Here is a 9,872-nt window from a genome sequence, read left to right as displayed (position 1 = left end):
TCCGAGAGCTGCGTCATGATTTGAACCTGTAATCCTAAGCCAACTAGGAATTGTATTTTGGAATATGCATGTGCGGAATCTACCACTACTTCCCAAAGTCCCATTTTTGCCTTCTGCTTGTTTCTTGCTTCTTAGCAGGGACATGGCAACACACAGCTTTTCTCAGATTTTCCTGCATCTTGATGTGGCCCTGTGACTGTGTTCTGGCCAGTGGATGCACTTGCAGGAAGTAGTCTTAAAAAGAGGGACATTGGGGGTTAAAAAGCGTCCGACTCCTGATTTCGGCTCACATCATGATCTCAGGGTCCTGAGATAGAGCCCTGCCTGGGGCTCTGCACTCAGTGGGGTGTCTGCTTGAGTTTCTCTCTCTGCTCTGCCCCCTCCCGTTCTCTCTTTCTCAAATCAATCAATCAATCAATCTTGAAAAAACATAATAAAGAGGGGTCTACCCATTCCATCCCCTTTTGTCCTTCCTGCTAGCTGAAATGTAGGCGTGTGATCAATGGAGCCTGAGCAGCCATCTAGGGCTGTGGGATGGAAACCTGTTTATGAAGAGCAGAAATAAGGTAGAGATTGCGTTCTCCCTGACAGGGATAGCAGCCCTGAGCTGCCTGTCCAAATTTCTAGGTGAGAAACAAATTTCTCTCTTGTTCAAGTGTTACTATTTTGGCTTTTCTTTTGCTATAACCTAATGGAATTCTTACCAGTACAGTGTATTTTTAGCAGCCCCCACAATTGTTTAGGATGTAATAATTCAGGAAAAACGTAGTTGTTATTTTCTCTGTGTGGCAATTAAGGTACTGTTATTGGTGCCGATGAGTTTAGCGGTTCCGGATGCCGTTGCTGCATAAAAATTTAGTGGTGTAACAGTCTTTGTTAATGCTTACACATGTTGTGGGACAGGAATTTGGAAGTGGCCTGGTCGGACAGCTTTTTTCTGCTATACAGTATCGGGTTCGGCTGTAGCCCCGTCTTTACTCATTGGGCAGGAAACTCTGGGGGTACCTTTAGCCACAGCTCTGGAGGGTGGTGTTGGCAGGCAGCTAGGACCTTTGCTACATTGTTGTTGGAACACTACATTTTTTTTCCTAAAAGATTTTATTTATTTGATGGAAAGCAAGAGGGATCACAAGTAGGCAGAGCGGCAGGCAGAGGGAAAGGGAGAAACAGGCCCCCTGCGGAACAGAGAGCTCAGTCTGGGGCTCCATCCCAGGACCCTGGAATCATGACCTGAGGCAAAGGTGGATGCTTAACTGCCTGAGCCGCCCAGGCGCCCCTAAGAACACCTTACAATTGTGCTGTCTTTCTGTAGTCCCTTTGTCGGCTTTTTTTGGCCTCTTCACAACCTGGCAGCTGGATTCTCAGAGTGCGCTTCCCTAGAGAGCAGGAGAAGCACATGGTGTTTTTATGACTCGTCTGAGAATCCACTTAACATCACCTCAGCTCTTCTCTGGTGGCTGACACGGTTGCCAAGGTCCCTCTGAGTTCAAGGGAAGGGTACATGGTGGACCCAAGCTTGATGGGGGGGACTGTTAGGACTACATTACAAACAGGGTTATGTGGACCGGGAGAGACTGTGAGCCTTCTTTGGGAAGTACAGTCTGCCACGTCTGCTTTAATCATTCATCAAGACTGAAAGGTTATATGGGGGGCACCGAGGAGGGCAGTGAGCATTATTTTCTCTTTTCTGTTCCCTGGGTCCGTCTGGAGCACAGGTGAACTGGCTGCATGGTGCCATTAGAATGAAAGCAACGTTGCATTTTACAGCTCCCGGAGTATGTGTTCTCGGACCACACCTCTGAAATGCATAGGTGCACGCGCGTGTGTGTGCGTGTGGAGGGCTGATAGCATGTTCCACCATAGCGTAGGGACTCTGATCCTTTTGAATTTGTATAACTTTAGAGCTCATCAAGATTCTTCCATATGTATGATCGCTTTTTTTCTTTTTAATTTCAATTTTTTATTTAAATTCTAGCTAACATATATGGTAAAATTGGTTTCAGGTGTAGAATTGGGTGGTTCATCACTTACAACACCCAATGATCCTCCCAAGTGCCCTCCTTCATGCCCATCACCCATTTAACCTGTACCCCGCCCACCCGCTTCATCAGCCCTCAGTCTGTTCTCTGTCTTTAAGGGTCTCTTATTGTTTGCTTCTGTCTCTCTCTCTTTTTCTCCTTCCACTGGGTTCATCTGTTTTGTTTCTTAAATTCCACATATGAATGAAATCATGTGGTATTTGTTTTTCCCTGTATTTCACTCAGCATAATACACTCTGGCTTGCAAATAGCAAGATTTCATTCTTCTTTATGGCCGAGTGACATCATGGTATTTATACACCACATCTTCTTTATCCATTCATCAGCTGACGGGCATTGGGCTCTTCCCATAATTTGGCTATTGCTGGTAAAGCTGCTGTGACCATCGAGATGTGTGTGCTCCTTTAAATCAGTATTTTTGTGTCCTTTGGGTCCCTGGGACCTACTGGGTTGTAGAGCAGTTCTGTTTTTAAGTTTTTGAGAAACTTCCACACTGTTTTCCGGCATGGCTGCGCCAGTTTGTGGTCCTAACAGCAGCGCAGGAGGGTTTCCCTCTCTCTGCATCCTTGCCAACATGTGTGATCTAATTTGATTCACCTTGTAACCTCAAGAGGGAGGAAAGACCATTAATTGCCTCATGTTACAAATGCCTAACTAGAACTGAGATAAGTAAAATAAATTTTTTTTAAAGATTTTTTTTATTTATTTGTCAGAGAGAGAGGAGCGAGAGTGAGCACAGGCAGACAGAATGGCAGGCAGAGGCAGAGGGAGAAGCAGGCTCCCTGCCAAGCAAGGAGCCGGATGTGGGACTCGATCCCAGGATGCTGGGATCATGACCTGAGCTGAAGGCAGCTGCTTAACCAACTGAGCCACCCAGGCGTCCCAGTAAAATAAATTTTTAAAAAGGACTTATTTATTTTAGAGAGAGAGAAGAGAGTGCATGTGAGCAGGGGGCGGGGCAGAGTGAGACGAGGAGAGAGAGAAGCAGATTCCTGACGGAGCAAGGAGCCCGACATGGGACTTAATCCCATGGGGCCTGAGATCCATGACTTGTGTCGAAATCAGGAATGGGACGCTTAACCAACTGCGCCACCTAGGTGCCCTGTGAGATAAGTAAAATAATTTACCGAAGGTTGCATGTGGTAGAGATAGTAATGCTTACCAAGTATCTCGTTTGTTCTACATTTCCCAGCTCTCTTAATTAATTGAGCCTCCATGAGTAGTTATGGCCATGAAATCTGAGTGAAAGTGACCAGTGTAATTTCTGGGTGAAGAAGGGGAAGTCTCTAATCTTTCCTCCCCTTCCGTGGCAACCAGTGGTGCTCAAGATGGCAGAACCTCTGCCAGCCTGAGTCCCAGAATGACTTGTAGAGCAGAATCCCCTTGCCTATTCCTGTGGGACATACAGTGCAAGTGAGAAAGAAACTTCTGGTGTGTAAAGCCACTTGATTACCTGGTTAATTTGTTTCCACAACATGGCTTACCAGCCTGCTTTGACTTACTGGTGGCACAGCTGATAAGCTACACTTTGCATTGTTCCGTGCTGTTTCTGTTTACAAGAAGAGACGTTGGATTCCCTATCCTGTAGTGTGGGTGAGACCAGACAGGTGGAGCTGACCAGGTGAAAACTACCAACTGGGAGAGTCCACACACCGTCCGAGAGACTAGAAGCTTCTCATTTCCAGATAGTTGTTGCCACTCAGGAGTACGGTCCCTCTGTTCCTGAGTTTTTCCATTTTTCAAGAGAAATGAAAAGCCTAGATGTTTACATGAAATCTCATCTTTTAATGCTTAAATATTAAATTTATTTTTTTTAAAGATTTATTTATTTTAGAGAGAGAGCTAGAGAGCAGGGGGAGGGGCAGAGGGAGAAGGAGAGAATCCTCAAGCAGATTCCCCACTAGGGACAGAGCCAGGTGTGGGCCTTGATCCCAGGACCCCAAGATCATGATCTGAGCTGAAATCGGGAGTTGGGTGCTTAACCGACTTAACCACCCCCAGTGGCTTGGTTGTGTCCGGCTCTTGATTTCGGCTCAGGTTATGATCTCAGGGTCCTGAGATCCAGCCCGGAGTTGGGCTCTACTTAAGATTCTCTCTCCCCATCTCCCTCTGCTCATCCCCTACCCACTTGGGTGTGCTCTTTCTCTCTCTCAAAAAAAAAAAAAAAAAAAAAAGGAAGAAGGAAGAAAACACATGAAGCCAAACAATGTATTTGTAGGTGAAATTCAGCTGTGCCAATTTTTACCACAGTGCAGTCAGTGATTTTCAAACTTAGTCTGTTGCTGGTTTTGAACAGCACATTCTAAAATTAGATGTTAAGTTTACTTTTCAGTTACAAATAAAATCAAAGTATTATCTAATTCTTATGAGAAGCAGGAGGTACTCCTTAAAACCTTTTTATTATTCTACATAAGAAAGGAGAAAGCATATGATTTCCTGAAGAAGTTACAATTTATTGCCAAGAAAAAGAATAATCTCATAGAGCTTTTTACTACAATTAACTAAAAAAAAAAAAAAACCTCTTGAGTCAGAAAATCAAGTATTACAGAGGCTGCAAAGGAAAGCAGCTTTTCTCACTCTCAGTTCTGCTCCCAGAAGCAAATGTCTTCAGCTGCCTCTGTTTCTATATTTTGGGGTATTTACCTCCATATCTCTAAGTAATATTCTTACGGTGTTTACAGTGTTTCTTGGCTTTTCAACTTGATACATCAGCCCTTGACTTCATGCTATGGAAAGATGAAGATTTAATGCACACAGCTTCCCCACACATAGTTTGAGCATCGTTTGTTGTCTAGTTGGTTATTATATTAAAGGCTTAACATAAACCTCTTTTTTTTTAATTCCATGAGATATCTGTTGTAACTGTTGATTTCCTCTCTCAATGATTTGTTCAGCCACAAGTCACGGAAAGTCCTACAAATAATAGTGGCTTAGACAAGAAAAGGGTCTGGGTGTTTTTCCACAAAGGAAGTCTGGCAGTGGCCCGTTGGCTAGTGTTGCTGTGGCTACTGAACAGTTCTTTACAGAGCTGGTTTTTGTCCCCATGCTCATGGCCTCACGGTCACAAGATGACTGTCACAGCTGAAGATGACTCATCTCTTTTTGAGGAAGAAGATTATAGGCTCCAGTTGCATCTGTCTGCTTCTATCGGAAAAGCAAAAGCTTTCTCAGAAGTTACAGGAGGGGCGTGTGGGTGGCTCAGTGGGTTAAAGCCTCTGCCCTCAGCTCAGGTCATGATCTCAGGGTCCTGGGCTCCAGCACTGCTCAGCAGGGAGCCTGCTTCCCTTCCTCCCTCTCTCTGCCTGCTTCTCTGCCTGCTTGTGATCGATCTCTCTCTGTCAAATAAATAAAAATCTAAAAAAAGAAAAAAAAAAGAAACCGGAGTCCTGCTGCTGGTTACATCGCATTAGCCAAAATGGCATCACTCAGGTGTCAGGAAGTCTGGAAAAGCAGGTACTTCGGTAGGCACATTGCTGTCTTGCCTAAAAGTGAGATTTTATTAGTAGGGGAAAGTGAAAGGGACATTAGGTAAGCAGGTAGCAGTGCTAACTACATTATTTCTCATGGGAGGCTTTATGTGGAGGACACTGGCTGCTGGCGGCTAATGCTTTTAGTGCTGTTTCTGTGATAAATAGCCCTTGATCTCGACGGCTTTTGTAGCCAACTTCTTTTTTTTTTTTTTTTAAAGATTTTATTTATTTATTTGACAGATCACAAGTAGGCAGAGGGGCAGGCAGAGAGAGAAGAGGAAGCAGGCTCCCCACCAGGCAGAGAGCCCGATGTGGGGCTCGATCCCAGGAGCCTGGGATCATGACCTGAGCTGAAAGCAGAGGCTTTAATCCACTGAGCCACCCAGGTGCCCCTGTAGCCAACTTTTGATGCAAAGCCATTCACTACAGCTTGGTGAGATAGTTCTGGAGGGGTGTAGTCTGAGGTATTCTTAATGTGTATCCTGACTTCAGTGTGATTCGGGGGTTGGACTTAGGATATTCAGAGCAGTGGTTCTCGGGGGGATGGTAGGGAGGGAAGGGTTGGTTAACACAGTGATTAGTCACGGGGCTGGTGATATTTGAACATGTGGACCCCAGGGATGCCAGGCGCTTGTAGATCATAGGACAGTCCTCTACAGCCAGCAGTTGTCCTGCATCTTGAATAACGTCTGTATCTCCCCCTGAACAATTAAACATGAAAATTTTGTTTATAATTAGAAAAATCACCCCCTGACAGCTGTTGGCTGGAAGCTGCCCCGACCCGAACTGCTAAGCCTACGGCGTCCGGCTGAACATAAATAGTTTTATTCGACACTAACATCTGACAGAGCCATTCTGTGACCATGATGGAGCAAGGCAGAAATAAGGACACTGTGATCATGTTGGAGCATAGAAGCAAGGGTACTGCGCAAACCACAAAAAATGACCAAACACCCTCTGCTCCTGGCTTCCACGAGTGACTGACTGCTGCTGCTTTGCCAGCTAGCTTTAGCCCCTATTTCTGCCACCTCCCATATTAGCATGCTTCATTTTCTGCAAGCACCCACTCCAGAGTGAACCTACGATTCCTGGAACCCTTCTTGAAAGGAAATGACACAAGCCCAAGTTCTAGAATAAATCCTTCCTAACACCCAGTACTGCGCATCCCATGGTGATCCGAAGGATCTTCCTTGTGCAAAGAGTGCTAATAAACCCAGCTCTGTCTCCCATGGTGTCTAGCTGGTGAATACTGACAATAATGATCGGAGCCTAGACGCTCAGTCCATTGTACATACATAAACTAAAATGTACATTTTTTGTTACTGCAGTTTTGTGATTCTCATCCAGAAATGCGACTATCAAGTGAGGGAAGGTTGTACTCTTTGCTTAGTACTTTAGCAAGAGTTTTTCACCATTTTGGAAACCCCTGTCACCAGTGGCGACGTTGCTCATAGCATTTGAGTTGCAACTCAGACGTCATTGTAGCTGCGTTGGTCAGCATCCATAGTGGCCCCATTCATGGTAATTACATATACCTACAGGTAAGCCTCTGACTACTTTCTTACTGTATCTTCAGCAATTGTGACCATTTATTTTCATATTGAATTACATGTCACCATGAGTTGCTTCCTTTCATTTCTCCCAAGTTATAGTTAGACATAGTGATTCAAAAAACGCCTAAGGTACATTATATGATGTCTGTCTGTACGTTTTTTTGAATAAAGAAAAGGGCATTTAAAAATATTTGTCATAACAAGCGGCCGTGGTACTGAAGGGGTGAGAAACACTGGTTTGCAGTTATTAGCGGACGGTCGGCCCCTTAGATCCTCTTCACTCAGGTGCTGCTGAAGAGCAGATGGATTTGACCTTGAACTCCGGTGTTCTAATTGGGAGGTAGATGCCATAGTCCAGAAACCAGCGCTGATATTTTGTGAAATTGGAGAGGCCAGTTTCCTCACTTGGATGGTATATCCTAAGTGGAATGTCTGCTGTTCTCAGTGAGTTCAGTATATGCCGATGGCATTAATTCAACAGAAATCTTATGTATTCCATTTTCTATCAAAAGAGATCCTGGAGAAGCATTTCAAGAATGGTGAAGTAAGGATCTCTGAAATTTGGTCCTCCAGAAAAACAATGAGAAGACTGGCAGAAATTGTCAAAATCAACTTTTTCAAACTCTGGAAATTAATCAAAGAACTGTGATAGTTTGAGGAACATGCATTCAAGAGAAATGGTTGAAACTCTGTAAGAACAATAAGCTTTGCAGTATTTTAACTTGTCCCAATCTCCCATCCCCCTCTTTTTTTTTTTTTTTTTTAGATTCGACAGAGATCACAAGTAGGCAGTGAGAGGAGGGGAAGCAGGTTCCCTGCTGAGCAGAGAGCCTGTTGTGGGGCTCGATCCCTGGACCCTGGGATCATGACCTGAGCTGAAGGCAGAGAATTTACCCTACTGATCCACCCAGGCGCCCCTCGCATCCGCCTCTTACCTGCTCTGTGGTAGCCTTGAAAACCAGCAGCCTTGAGCCACGGTAACTGTGAAGGGCAGCTGGCATAGTTTGGAATTCCCCTAAATAGGCTTGGAGTTACTCAAAAGAATTGTCACTATTTGATCTGACAGCTTTCTAGAAAAATCCCAGTCACAGGGCTTATCTTTATTTAACATGACCCATTGAGAAAAACCCTGTCCGCAGGTTGTTTGTTGGAAATAATCGGTGGTAATTGCCTAAACGCACAGCTGTCAGGTGGGTGATGCCAGTTGGGGCAAATGAGACTGGTTAAGAAAATTCAAAAGTTTTAAGGGTGAGATGCCCATTGGAGGCTTTGAAAAGCCTTAGCTGTTTCTAGGGATGTGGAAAGGCACATGCAGGTGCAGGATTTACATGCCCAGGAAAGACCTGACAAGGGGCCAGTCTCTCAGCTCTGGATGATCTTGAGGCTCGGCACACACAGAAAATAAAGGCTTAGGCAGAATTGTCAACTGTTGGAGTCTTGAGAAGTGCCCTAGTACACAGGAGCCCCTCAGCAAAAGGTGGGAGATACTTTTTCAGGTGCTTGAGGAGGTCCTATCTAATTATTAGCTGAAGACTAAGCTAACAGAGATTTCAGTGGCTATGCATGACAGATAATGCAGACTTTACGGAATGGTTCAGGAAAGTCATTAAAACAATCAATAAACAAACAACCAAACAAACAACCCTGCAAGAACAAAAAGCCTTAAGGAGGGCAACAAATCTGATTTTCCAGAATTGGTACCTTATTTTAATTGTCCAGTTTTCAACAAATTATGAGATAGGCAAAGAAACAAGAACTATTTCTCATGTGTGGGGAAAAAAAAAATTTAGAAACCATCCTTGAAGCCCAGACTTTAAGCCAACTGTCTTAAATATGTTCAAAGAGCCAAAAGAAAAATTCATCAGATTTGACAGGTGAAATAATCAGAAAACTTGAAAATAGGACTGTTGTAATCATCCAGTTTGAGGAGCAGAAAGAAAAAAGAATAGAGAGTGAAGATAACCCAAGGGTTTTTTTGAGACAACATCAGGCATACCAATATACACATTATGGGAGTCCTAGGAGGAGAAGAAGGGGGCAGAAAGAATATTTGAAGATTTATTGCCTGAAAACTTCCCAAATTTGATGAAAGATTTGGGAAAAAAAACAGTTATTAATCTGCATATCCAAGAAGCTCAACAAATCCTAAGTATGATAAACTTAAAGAGAACCACATCTAAACATACCATAGTCAAGCTGTCAAAAGCCAATGACAGTGTTGAAAGCAGCAAGAGGATACAACCCATCACATATAAAGGGTGCTCAAAAAGATTAAAAGCTTGCTTCTCATCAGAAATAATGAGGTCAGAAAGCTGTAAGATGACATATTCAAAATAGACTTTAAGACAAAAAAAAAAAAATGCTCCAAGAGACAAAGGACAGTACATATTGATAAAAGGGCCAGTCCATAAGGAAGACATAACAATTATATATGCACTTGGCAAGAGCTTTAAAATGCATGAAGCAAATGCTGAGAGAATTGAAGGGAGAAATAGACAATTCAATCATTATTATTATTATTGTTAAATATTCACTATTAGTGATTTTTAATGATTAAGAGATAATTCATATGAAATATGCAACAGAGTCCCAGGTGCTTGGCATATGCTCTGTAATGGTAACTATTGCTTAGAAGGAAAACTTGAGTTGCTTTGCTAGTGAAAGGTGGCATGGTCAGCAAGTCTAACAATGGCAGTTGCAAATTTCAGTATCTCACTTAAAAAAAAAAAGATTTATTTTAGAGAGAGAGAAGGGGAAAGGGAGAAGGAGAAAGAGAATTTCCTGAGGCCAGAGGCTGACACGGTTTGATC

This window comes from Mustela erminea, chromosome 18, assembly GCF_009829155.1.
Source record: "Mustela erminea isolate mMusErm1 chromosome 18, mMusErm1.Pri, whole genome shotgun sequence".
NCBI lineage: Eukaryota > Metazoa > Chordata > Mammalia > Carnivora > Mustelidae > Mustela > Mustela erminea.
This window is presented reverse-complemented; position numbering follows the sequence as displayed.